Source organism: Panthera uncia, chromosome D1 (genome assembly GCF_023721935.1).
Source record: "Panthera uncia isolate 11264 chromosome D1, Puncia_PCG_1.0, whole genome shotgun sequence".
Lineage (NCBI taxonomy): Eukaryota > Metazoa > Chordata > Mammalia > Carnivora > Felidae > Panthera > Panthera uncia.
In genome coordinates, this window is record NC_064808.1 from 2,368,880 (window position 1) to 2,382,520 (window position 13,641).

Sequence of the window (13,641 nt, forward strand, 5' to 3'; positions counted from 1 at the left end):
GGACGGATGGATGGACAGATGGACGGATGGATGGATGGACAGATGGATGGATGGATGGATGGATGGACGGACAGATGGACGGATGGATGGATAGATGGGTGGATGGATGGATGGACGGACGGATGGATGGATGGACGCGGGAATGAGTGGATGGGTGGATGGATGGACAGATGTATGGATGTATGGATGCATGGATAGATGGATGGATGGATGGATGGATGAACGGACGGACGGATGGATGAATGGACGCGTGAATGAGTGGATGGGCAGATGGATGCCAGAGCACAAAGATGCCCCAGACCTCAGAGGCGGCGGGGGTCAGGTCAAGCTGCAGGAGGCAGCCTGGAGGACTTGAGGGGCAACACTTAGGAGACAGCCGCAATTTAATGAGCACTTCCTCCTTCCGGGCACCTTGCTGGCACTTTATGTGTGATGCCTTCCCAGCCTTTGGAGTTAGATGTCTTTCCCTCTCCTAGGTCCCTTTTCATTGGAAATGACTATTTTAGTGAAAATTGTAAATACGTAGCAGTTGCATTGACATAGCATTCGAAAGGTGGAGAAGGACAGGCAGTAAAAAACACACTTCCCCCACTGCTGAATCCCCAGACTGTTGTCGACCTAGTAGGAGCTCAATAAACATGTATGAAAAGAATGACATTTTCCACGTGAAGGAATTAAAGCTCAGAGGGGTTCGGGAACTTGCCCAACACCCCACAGCTCGCTAAATCAACCACGTAAGGGTCTGTAATTAAGGCTTGCAGTTGGGTTCCTCTAACTCCAGACCCCCGGTCGGCCCGCGGGGGGCGGGGGGCGGTGGTGGGAAGCAGGGTTGGGAGCATAGGCATGGTGGGGGTCGGAGACAAAGGCTCAGAGGCAGCAAAGTCCTGGCACCATCCAGGGACAGAGAGGGGCTTGGCCAGAGCGGAGGGTTGTGTCAGGAAATGGGGCGGAGCTGAAGGTGCCATCAGAGCCTCGAATGCCAGGCTGAGGAGTGGGCACTGCCCTGCCCGGCTCTAAAGGGCAGTGCTGGGAGCTGGGGCCGAGCCAGACACAGGAAAAGGGCAAATGCAATCTCTTTGGTGTCTGGAAAGCGGGAGGCCCGGGAGACGCTGGAAAGGCCGGTATTTCGGAGTGGGGCGAAGGCAGGAGCTGCTGAGGAATCAGCCAGACACGGACTCGAAGCCTCAGCTGGGGGATGGTCAGAGATGCAGGGTGGGGGTTGCCTGACGCGGTGAGTACAGGTTCTACTCGACATTGAGTGGGGGGAGGGGCGGTGTGCTAGATCATTCTAGAATTGCGTATTAGGAGGGGGAGAGGGGTGGTACAGGATGCCTGTCATAAAAGGGGACGTTGGGATCCTGACGCCTGCTGTGGCCTGGGTGCATCGGGAGGACCTGTGCTGAGAAACAGGCCAGACACGGCGGACGGACGGATCCTGCAGGGTCCACGCACGGGGGTCCCGCGAGCGGTCGGAGTCACAGAGACAGAGAGGAGGATGGTGGGCACCAGGGGCTGGGGGTCTCATGGGACAGAGTCTCGCTTTGGGAAGACAACCTTCTGGGACGGATGTACCGACAGCCGCACGACCGTGTGACTGCGCGACATTATGTTGCTGAGCAGCGCGAGTGAAAATGGTTCAGGTGGTGAGTTCTAGGTCATGTGCCTTTTACCAGAATAGAAACCAGGGGCGTCAGATTCAGAACCACTGATCCCGACCCACAAGCTAGAGCCGGCGGGGGGACGTGGGGAGACTGTGCATTCTGGGGGACGGGACCGTGAAGGAGTGTCTGGCCGAGGGACGCCTGGGTGGCTCGGTGGGTTAGGCCTCCGACTTCGTCCCGGGTCACGATCTCACGGTTCACGGGATCGAGCCCCGCGTCGGGCTCTGGGCTCACAGCGTGGAGTCTGCTTGGGACTCTCGCTTTCCCCTCTCTCTCTGCCCCTCCCCCATGCTCTCTGTCTCTCAAAAATGAATACATAAATGACAGTGGTAGAACCAAGGTCCTCCCAACTGTCCCTCCTCTCTCCACCCAAGGAAAGAGTCTAGTCCCTGATTATTGCTCCCTGAGAAGGTTGGGGTAAACCAGGGACCGAGCGCTCACTGCCCCTTGACAGTGAGCCCATCGTGGAATCCGTCCGGCAGAGGGCCCCTCTCTGTCCGTGAGAAAACCACGAATTTCCTCCCAGGCGTGTGTCGCTAAAGACGGGGACTGATGTGCAAAGACCCGGGGGCTTTCCCGGAGGTGATCTCGCTCTCCTAGCAAGTGTAGACGGGTACCCCACGAGGCGACGCTTCTTGGCTGCGCAGCAAATGCAGTTGTGACGTCTGTAGACGGTCACACTTGGTGGGCGTCGGGTCTTCCTTGGGCTTTTTAAAGAGTGAAAGTTTTTTTTTTTTCTTTCTTCCTGCCACGGCTGGTAAGTCAGAGAGAGCAGCTGAGGGGGTGGTCTCAAGCAGGGGGTGCGGAGGACGGAGGGACCGGGGAGGTCGCTGGAGCCACGGCTGTGTTGTACGAGGGTCCTCCGGTTGCCGAAGCAAATGCCCCCCGACTGGGTGGCTTAGAGCGACCGAAGCGTGTCGTCTCCCAGTGTGGGGGCCAGAGGTCCTCGAATCAGCGTATCAGCAGGGCTGGCCCCTTCTGGAGGCTCTTGGCAACGATCTGCTCTGTGCCACTCTCCCAGCTTCTGGCCGGTGTCGAAAATCCTGTGCAGGGGAGGGGCAGAGAGAGAGAGAGAGAGAGGGAGACACAGAATCCGAAGCAGCCTCCAGGCTCCCAGCTGTCAGCACAGAACCCGACACGGGGCTCGAACTCACCAAGTATGAGATCGTGACCTGAGCCGAGGTCGGACGCTCAACCGACTGAGCCCCCCAGGCACCCCAAATTTCAGCTTCTTATAAGGACACCGGTCATTGGGTGTAGGGTTCACCCTAATCCGGTGTGACCTCATCTTAACTTGGTGACACTGCAAAGACCCCCGTTTCCAAATTCGGTCCCGTTTGGAGGTCACAGGGGGGACATGAATTTTTGTGGAACGCCATTCATCCCAGTAGGGGGCTCGTGGAAGGGAGGGACCCCAAGCTAGGGTTCCCTGTCTCCCTGGCCTTTCATCTCCACGATGAGGGGCCAAGAGGGCCGGCCAGAGGGATGCCAGGAACGCTGCCCAGTGGAAGGTCCCCTTCCATGGGAATTCCTAATTCAGTGCTGCTCTGGGGGAGGGGAGGGGAGGGGAGTGCGAGGCTCTGAAAGGGGCGTGCCTGTGGACAGCCGGCCACACTGCAGGCAGAGACGGAGCATCGGGTCAGCTCACTGGTCTGGTGGGAACGCCCGGCTCCCGTGTGGTGTCCCCGCTGCCTGCCCGGCCTGCACAAAGGCCCTCCGCCCCGTGGACGGCCACCCCAAGAGAACCAACAGGTCTTTGTCTCCTGACAGCCGGTTCCTGTGGGCTGCGAGCAGGATGCAGCCTGACCAGGGAGGGGTGGGAGGAGAGGGGCAGGTTTCAAGAACAGGCTGATAATAACGGGGCAATGATCGCGTCAGAGATCACTTATCAGGCCCTCGCCACATTTCAGGTGTTTTCCACCCACAAGCCCTCTGAGGCCAGCACGGCGGTATTTTCCCACACGCTCTTCTGGAACCTTCCCACCGCCCCATCACAGAGCGGATTCTCATTTCCCTCTCCTCGACTCGGGGCAGGCTGGTGACCCGCACTCGTCTTGAGCCCGAGCCACCCCTGTCGGCCGTTCGTGTGGGGCCGCCGTGTCGGGGGGAAGAAGCCCTCCCTGGGAGCCCTTCCTGAGTCCCGTCCCGAGGGATCCCGGGACACGGGCACGATCGGTGTTTCAAGCCACCGAGTCTGGGATGGTGAATTTGCACAAACAGATCACGGGGTCGTCAGCCGGTTTCTCGGGGGAGGAAGATGAGGCAAACTTGCCCAGGGCCGCACGGCACACGGACAGGAGAGTCTGAATCCAAAGCCAGTCTGTGGACCCCCAGGCCCGGGCCCCACAGTGCAAACATTTTCTCCACCCGCCCTCGCCCTTCAAGGCGAGTCGGTGGCGTTTCCTGGGCCGGGAAGAAAGCCACTGGAAGCCCTTTCCCGCGGGCACGGGAGGAACGGCCGGGCTCACGTCGGGGCCCTGGCTGGGAATCCGGACGTGCACCTGCTGCTGGGGGTCTGGGCCACCTGACCCTCAGCCCGGCTCTCTTGGCACATGTGTGTCTCATGGGGCCCATCCCTGTGTCGGTGCCGTTTCCTGAGCTCCTGCTGAGTGTCGGGCTCCCGCCAGGACCTCGGGAGTCAAAGGTGAATAGAGTTCCCTGCACAGGTGAGCCACGCGGACGGGCAGAGGCTCTGGAGCGTCACCGGGTCTCCCCCAGCAGAGCAGACTCCCTGCCCGTCTGGCTCACTGCCTCAGCCCCCTCGCCGGACGCGAAAAAATAACAGCTGACACGTCCTGGGGGCTACGTGGGGGCCGCGCTCTCTTCTGCGCCCTTGGTATGTACCGAGTGAGCTAACCCTTCCTGCCCATTTCACAGAGCAGCAGGACTGAGGCAGGGAGAAGCAAGCAACATCGCCCAGGCGTCCCAGGCAGCAGGAGGCAGTCCTGACGGTCTGGTTCTGGAGCCGGTAGCGGGAACCACAAACAGGGAGCGCTGGAGAAATGCTTCCACGGTGAATGGCCGGGCGGTTCCAGGCTCCGGGGGGGGGGGGGGGGGGCGTCGGTGGGGCGCCGTGGGAGGCCAGCCCTCCCCGCGTCCTGCCAGCTGATGTCAGGTAGCGGTGAGGTAAGGGACCTGGCACTAGCTAGCGCTGAGTCACATGGTGGGAAAGTCGGTCCCGTTTCAACTATTGGTCAGCCCTGAATAAACGGAGACAGTCTCGGGCTAACGATGACTAACGCCTTTTTGAACAAAGACGCCCTCGAGGCCAGAGCCTCGAAGGGCAGCCGATGCTGTCAACGATTTCGATTTCGGAACATTACATTTTCATTGCACTCATTTGTATCGTGTCTGATAGTCCAAGTGAGACCGTGTCGTCATTGGTAGTAGGTTCGCGGCAGCTTCTTTAATCCCTGAATCACACCGGCTTCGGTGAGAGAAGTTTATTTCTCTCAAGCGAATGCAGCCCTGAGATAAAACTCCCAGGGCTGGTGGAGAGGCTCCGCGGCCGTCAGGAGCCCCGGCTCCTTCTGCCTTCTTGCTTTTCCCCCATGGCCCAACACGGCTGCCAGTGTTCCAGCTATCGTGCTGGCATTCCAGAAGGAAAAAGGAGATGCTGAAGCACACATCCACCTCCCTCAGGAGGGAACTTGTGGGACACCTGGGTGGCTCGGTTGGTTAAGCGTCCGACTCAACTTCGGCTCAGGTCGTGATCTCACAGTTCGTGAGTTCGAGCCCCAAGTTGGGCTCTGTGCTGACAGTGTGGCGCCTGCTTGGGACTCTCGCTTTCCTTCTCTCTCTGCCCCTCCCCTGCTTGCTCTCTTTCTCTCTCTCTCAAAAGGAGTAAATACTAAAAAAAAAAAAAAAAAAAAAAAAAGAGGAGGGACCTTCCACCGGCCACTCCTGTCCACACGCAGAACTTTGGTGAAGGTCCACACCTCACTGCGAGGTGAGCTGGGACATACAGCTTGGACTCTGGGCAGCCACACGCTCAGCTACGAATCAGGGATCTCACGTAAAGACGGTGTGAACGCATGATGAGGACACACACTGCTTTCCTTCCTCAACAGTGACCTCAAGCTCTCTTTTTAATTTAAAATTAAGTTGGGGAAAGGGGCGCCTGGCTCGGTCGGTAGAGCATGCAACTCTTGATCTCGGTCAGGGTTGTGAGCTCGAGCCCACATTAGGTGTAGAGATGACCTAAAAAAAAATAAAATTAGGGGTGCCTGGGGGGCTCAGTCGGTTGAGCGTCCGACTTCGGCTCAGGCCATGATCTCACGGTTTGTGAGTTCGAGCCCCACGTCGGGCTCTGTGCTGACGGCTCAGAGCCTGGAGGCTGCTTCGGATTCTGTGTCTCCCTCTCTGTCTGTCCCTCCCCTGCTCGTGCTCTGACTCTCTCTGTCTTTCAGTAATAAATAAATGTTAAAAAAATTAAATTAAAAAACAAATTGAGGAAAGAGAGTCACTTCAATTTTTTGTAATGTTTATTTATTTTCCAGAAAGAGAGAGGGAGACAGAGCACAAGCAAGCTGGGGAGTGTCAAAGAGAGAGAGGGAGACACAGAATCCGAAGCAGGCTCCAGGCTCTGAGCTGTCAGCACAGAGCCTGAAAGGGGCTCAAACTCACGGACTGTGAGATCATGACCTGAGCCGAAGTCAGATGCTTAACCGACTGAGCCACCCAGGCTCAAAGAGTCACTTTATTTTTTTTTTTATTTTTTTTTAACATTTATTTATTTGTGAGACAGAGAGAGACAGAGCATGAACGGGGGAGGGGCAGAGAGAGAGGGAGACACAGAATCCGAAGCAGGCTCCGGGCTCCGAGCCATCAGCCCAGAGCCCGACGCGGGGCTCGAACTCATGGACCGCGAGATCGTGACCTCAGCCGAAGTCAGACGCTCAACCAACTGAGCCCCCCCAGGCGCCCCTCAAAGAGTCACTTTAAAGAAAAAGCTAAGTAGAGGCACCTGGGTGGCTCAGTTGGTTAAGCATCTGACTTGGGCTCAGGTCACGATCTCACGGTCCGTTGAGTTCGAGCCCCGCGTCGGGCTCTGGGCTGATGGCTCGGAGCCCGGAGCCTGCTTCGGATTCTGTGTCTCCCTCTCTCTCTGCCCCTGCCCCCACTCATACTCTGTCTCTCTCAAAACATAAATAAACATTTAAAAAATTTTAAAAAAATAAAGGAAAAGCTAAGTAAATAAAGGAACAGGCGGCATGTCACTGAGGCAAAAACCGCCAAGCTGACCCCGGGGTCACTGTGATTTGGGAAGTGGAAAACAATAGGGTCAGGTCTGGCCCTCAGGAGGAAGCCTCAGGCCCGGTGTGGAGGGGGCCTGGAGCAGAAGAGGTGGAGACAGGGGTCCCAGGTGCTTGTTCCGGGAGAGAGATGGAAAGCATCTGAGCCAGGAGTGCGGGGTGCGGTGGAAGAGAGGCGTCCGCAGGGCTGGGGCGGCCCGGTGAGGAGGGTCCTGCCGGCCCGTCTCCATTCACTTCGGAATCAGGAGCCCAGGCCACTGGCGGGGAGGGGGCGGGAGCCGGCAGTGGGGTTGAAGAAGAACCAGAGAGGTTTGGAGCAGACGCGGTGATGTTAAAGGGGCGTAGGTCAGAGGCGGCGGAGGGGAACCCACCGGCCCGTTCGGCTAAGCCCGCAGGTGACCCTGCAGAAGCCAGTGGCCAAGGCCCAGTTAGGGCGGCACGTGGGGCCAGGGCTCCTGCGTGCCCCGCGCCGACCTCGTCTGCATCGTCCCTTTGCATCGTCCCAGCACAGTGAACCTGCCTCCGGTCTGTCCCCGTCGTACCGCGCGGGGACGCTGGGCCCCGCGATCTCACAGCCTGTGGGCAGAGCAGACCCCCCCGGAGCCCGGAGCCCGGAGCCCGATGCCCAGAGCAGGGCCTGGCGCCTGCAGGGTCACTGAACAGAAGAGCCGGTCACAGAGCCAGTGAATGAATGTGTGGGTGGGAGGAAGGGCCACCCTCTTCCTTCTGGGCCCAAACGTCCTCCAGCAAGAGCTGCCTGGACCGAAGCCGCCGCGGCCGGTGGGGAGGCTTTGATTTTCCCAAAATAAAAGGGTGTGGGGACCGGAAATGTGGCTCTCTGCCTCCACCCGGGCTTCTCTGGGCGGGAAGCCAGCAGACGGGCTTATTTCCAGTGCTGGCTGGCCGGGCCTTTCAGCGGAGTATTTTTGGAGCACACGCGAGCCTTATTTTAGCTTTTGGGGGGGCTCCCGCGCTGGGCAGAGACACTCCCGGTGACGGCCTGCGGGGACACCTTCCCTGGGAGTCCCCGGACAGGATGCGGGCCGGGACAGGCTTCGCCCCCGCCCTGGACTGGGCCACTTCCGGGGCCTGCCGTGCCGGTCCGGGAACTAGAAAGTTCTGCAGGGCAGGCCGGTTTTTGGTCTGGCGGAGTAACCCAAGACCTCACCCTTCCACTTCCTACTGCGAGCTTCCCGCCCCCTCTCCCCCCCCCCCCGCCCCCCCCCCGGGGGCTAATCACCAGCCTCTCTCTGCACCTGTTCATCTTACCTGTCCAAGGGGGAAAACAGTCTCTCTCGACCACAGTCCAAGTTCCCTTGGAGCTCAGACAAGAGGCGAGCCCTCAGAGCACCTCGGAAACATCTAAAGCGGCTACACAGCCTGAGCCGCGGCACTGCGGCCTTCTGAAGCCGTACAGCACCTGTGACTCCGTCCTTTCCCTTGGGACTCAGCCCCAAAACTGAAGGACAGCCCTCAGCAAGCTGGCCGGTGTTTGGTTTTCTCCTTGTCTGACGAACAACTGTGTTCGCCGGGTCTCCAGTAAAGTGAACCTCACATTCGATCATGTCCTGCTTCCAATATGTTACCGGCTCCTTTCTGTCCAGAAGATAGACCTTCAGGCTGCAGACGACCCACCAGGAACCAGCCCCAGCCCCACCAGGCTATCTGCAAGTTCATGCCTCCTGGCCTTTGTACTCACTGTTTCCTGTGCCTGAAGCGCTCCCTGTCTGGAGAACTCCTACTTATCCCACGAAACCCAACTCAAAAGGTCCCTTCTCGGAAACACAGGTGTCCCGGAACTGGCGTGGGCCTTGGAGTCAGAAGGCTCGGCTTCCAGTTTGAGCTCCGCTTGTGACTTGTCACAGGAAATGCAGGGTTGGGGGTCAGCGCCCACCCGTCCCTCAGTGGGGTCCCTCCTTACCCCCCCCCCCCCATGGGTACCAGCACTGGCTGGGGAGTCAGAAGGGCTTGGAGCCCACCCTCGTGAGGAGGCTGTGAGTGCCCAGCCATGTCCTGAGCTGGGACAGGGAGGAAGGAGGGTGAATCCCACCCCGTTTGTTTTACAAATTGGGTGACAGAGCCTCTCAGATTAACCTGAAACAGAACAAACACCGAATGCACTGTGTGTTCCTGGCCTGGGGGCCGTGGGCTTTAAACCCCCCCGGGCTCAGCCACCAGTGCCCCTGGAGGTGACCACCTGCCTCCACGGGACACGCCCCCTCCCGCCCCCTGCGGCTCTGGGCTTGCGGGGGTGGGAGAGGCTGGCAGAGCGGGGACCACCCTCTGTGGCCCTGGCCTGTCCGGGGCGGCCAGGCTTTGGGGGAGGCCGAGCTGAGGGCGACTAGACTGCTGCTTCACAGTTGTGATTAAATAGTCATTCTGCCCCAGGCGGTAGTGAGGCAATTACCGGGCTCCACCCAGGGCTGAATCAGACTCTCTGGGGGTGGGGCCTGGTATCTGCAGTTGGAACACATTTCCAGAAGATTCTCGGGGGAATTGGGGGGGGTGCAGGTGCAGGGTTCCACTCCTATGCTGCACCTTGGGCCCCGGCCCCTCCCTGGCCAGTGGGCACCCACACTCACAAAGACCTCACTCCGACCCCCGCAGTGCCCCTCCTCACCCACTCAACACCCCCTCGAGCCTCCAGGGCACTTCCCTGTCTCGTGCCCCGGACGCATGCCAGGCCCAAACAGCCCGGAAGCCGTTCCAGCTCGTCCCTCCGGCACCACACGCTACCCCAAACCCCCTCCATCACCCCCCACCCGGCCCAGTCTGGCTGCCTCCAAACCCGGCTCCCGCGAGGCCCCTCGAGCTCTCTCCGGGCCAGCCTACAGCCGGAGCGGTGCTGGGAACATGCAGACCCGATCACACGGCCTTTGCGGGGCCTTCCCCTGGCTCTCAGGAGAGAAGTCCAACTCCTGGCAGGTTCTAGCCGCAAAACTGGAATGGGAAACAAAAGGGAACAAAGCTCGGACTGGTTTCCGCCACAAAGCAAGGTGTTAAAGCGGGGTGGGAGGCTCGTAGGTCTCGAGGACCAGTGCCCCCGGACACCCGGGGACCTGCTCCGGGGAACCTTAGAGCTGGCACTGTCCCCCAAACCACCACGAGACCTCCAGTCCCTGCAACAGGCTCCAAGAGACTGCCGCACCCCCGCCCTTCCCAGCTGCCCCACCGCCACGTTTCCTTTGCACCTGAGAGAGGCGACCTCCCCGGCCCCGTGGGCCTCCCCTCCGTGTGGGATCGTATGATTCCTGGATTTAGCTCTGTCTCTCCGGAAGCCCCAGGACAGCGGCCGGCCGGCGCATCCCATCCTGGCCTCGCCCATTATGGAGCAGGTGCTCAGCCAATGCTTATTGAGAAGGCAACGAACGAATGACATTGAACAGGCTATTGACCCTAAACTTCTCAGTTCCTTCGTCTGTGACCATTTCACAAGCGGCCATCCGCCTTCTACACCTGTTGATACAGCAGCCCCCTTACCCGCGAGGGACCCCTCCGGAGACCCCCCCCGGCCCCCCGCCGCCGGATGCCTGAAACCGTGGATAGCGCCAGACCCCACACACGCCATACTGTTTCCTGCACACAGGCACCGCTGATGTTTTGTTTTTTTATTTATTTTTTATTATTTAATTTTGAGAGACAGAGAGAGACAGAGCGTGAGCGGGGGAGGGGCAGAGAGAGAAGGAGACACAGAATCCAAAGCAGGTTCCAGGCTCTGAGCCGTCAGCATAGAGCCCGACGCGGGGCTCCAACTCACGAACCGCGAGTTCATGACCTGAGCTGAAGTGGGACGCTGAGCCGACTGGGCCACCCAGGCGCCCTGCACCGCTGATGTTTAATGTCAGAGATGAGTAACAATACAAACAGAACAATTAGATGAGAACATGGACCCTCTCTCAAAATCCCTTGTCCTATCCTCACTCCTCTTATCATGATGGCGCGAGACGAGAAATGCCCGCGTGGTAATGTGGTGCGAGGGGACAGGTGTAGGCGTTGGGATGGAGCGTTAGGCCGCTGTTGTATCACCGGCAGGTCGATCACCTATTCAGGACCGAGGGCAACTAAATCCACGGGATGAGAAATCATGGGTGAGGGGTGGGGTTGGCAATTGGAGTATTTTCTTTGACAAGTAGACATTTCTAGTTCTCTAAGTAGTTGGCATGAGAAGTCTTTGTTTTGTCTTTATTTCATTTAAATTCAAGTTAGTTAGGGGTGCCTGGGTGGCTCAGTCGGTTAAGTGTCCGACTTCAGCTCGGGTCATGATCTCGTGGTCCATTGAGTTCGAGCCCCACATCGGGCTCTGTGCTGAGAGCTCAGAGCCTGGAGCCTGTTTCGGATTCTGTGTCTCCCTCTCTCCGACCCTCCCCCGTTCATGCTCTGTCTCTCTCTCTCTCTCTCAAAAATAAATAAATGTTAAAAAAAAATTAAAAAAATATTCAAGTTAGTTAACACACGTAGTGTTAGTTTCAGAGTAGAACCCAGTGCTCATCACAGCAAGTAACCTCCTTAATGCCCGTCACCTCCTTAACGCCTGTCACCTCCCCCACCCCCACCTCCCTCCATCAACCCTGTTTGTTCTCCGTATTTAAGTATCTCTTAGGCTTTGCCTCACTGTTTTTATCTTATTTTTCTTCCCTTCCCCATGTTCATCTGTTTTTAAGTTTACTCATTTTGAGAGAGAGAGAGAGAGAGAGAGAGAGAGAGAGAGAGAGGCAGAGAGAAAGGGAAAGAGGGAGAATCCCACACAGGCTCTGTGCTGACAGCACAGAGCCTGATGAGGGGCTCGAACTCAAGAACCTCGAGATCATTACTGGAGCTGAAATCAAGAGTAGGACACTCAACCGACTGAGCCACCCAGGCATCCCTCATCTGTTTTGTTTCTTAAATTCCACATGAGTGAAATCATGATACTTGTCTTTCTCTGACTGACTTATTTCACTTAGCATAATACCCTCCAGTTCCAACCACATAGTTGCAAATGGCAAGATTTCATTCTTTTTGATTGCTGAGTAATATTCCATTGTATATATATACACCACATCCTCTTTATCCATTCATCCATTGATGGCCATTTGGGCTCTTTCCATCCTTTGGCTATTGTCGATAGTGCTGCTATAAACATGGGGGTGCATGTGTCCCTTCGAAGCAGCACACCTCTATCCCGTGGATAAATGCCTCGTAGTGCGATTGCTGGGTCGTAGGGTAGTTCTATTTTTAGTTTTTGGAGGAGCCTCCCTGCTGTTTTCCAGCGTGGCTGCACCAGCTTGCATTCCCACCAACAAGGCAAAAGAGACCCTCTCTCTCCGCATCCTCGCCAACATCTTTTGTTGCCTGAGTTGATAATGTTAGCCATTCTGACAGGTGTAAGGTGGTATCTCATTGTGGTTTTGATCTGTATTTCCCTGATGATGAGTGATGTTGAGCATTTTTTCATGTGTCGGTTGGCCATCTGGATGTCTTCTTTGGAAAAGCGTCTGTTCATGTCTTTTGCCCATTTCTTCACTGGATTATTTGTTTTTTGGGTGTTGAGTTTGATACGATCTTTATAGATTTTGGATACTGACCCTTTATCTCATACGTCACTTGCAAATATCTTCTCCCATTCTGTCGGATGCCTTTCAGTTTTGCTGATTGTTTCCTTTGCTGCGCAGAAGGTTTTTATCTTGATGAGGTCCCAATAGTTCATTTTTGCTTTTGTTTCCCTTGCCTCCAGAGACATGTTGAGTAAGAAGTTGCCGTGGCCAAGGTCAAAGAGGTTTTTGCCTGCTTTCTCCTCGAGGATTTTGATGGCTTCCCGTCTTACGTTTAGGTCTTTCACCCATTTTATTTTGTGTCTGGTGTAAGAAAGTGGTCCAGCTTCATTTTGCTGCGTGTCGCTGTCCAGTTTTCCCAGCACCACTTGCTGAAGAGACTGTCTTTTTTCCATTGGATACTCTTTCCTGCGCTGTTGAAGTCTTTTATCTGATGGTCCTCCACTTCCTGTTCCAGATGACGAAGACACCGGCCCAGTCTTGCTTCACGGCTTCCCCCTCCACACCTCCCGTGGCCTGGGCTTCACCGCAGAAGGAGGGAGGTAAGGGCCCAATGACCTCTCCCTACAGACCCTACCCTGTGGCTCATTTTTTTCTCATTTGAAACATCATCTTTATCATAGTCTAAATTCCCATGTGATCCCCTCCACTGCAAATACCAGAACATCCAAACTGGCTTAAAGAGTTTCTTGAAAGAGTGGTAGCTCATGAGTCAGGGAGCCCCGAGGCGGGGCGAGTTGATTTAGCGACTGTGAGATTCGTCCCTGGCTGTGCTGTCACTGTGATCACAGGACAGCAGAGCTGGGACCCGAACCCGGGCAGTGGACTCCGCAGGCCAGCCTTCTGGGGAGACTGTGCCTCCCTGAAAGGTGACAGATGACTGAGTCTCCTACTCTTGTCGATCTATGTGCATTTTCTGTTTCCTGTAGTCTTTGGTTTATGGTCTGGGGCACAGACAGCACCAGTGAGGCCAGACGACACAGGACTCCTCATTCCCGCTGTCCTAATATGAACCCACTGACAGGACTCGGCGGCCGGCTGAGAGGCACGGGGGCTGGTTCCCCAGACAGCGTCGGAGCCTCCAAGACCTCCAGGATCGAACCTGTGACTCACGAGTGTTTTGACCCAGCCAACCTGGTATAAAGACAAGTCTTTTTAAAACGTGCCGCCACTCAGGAACAATGAAAATAGCAT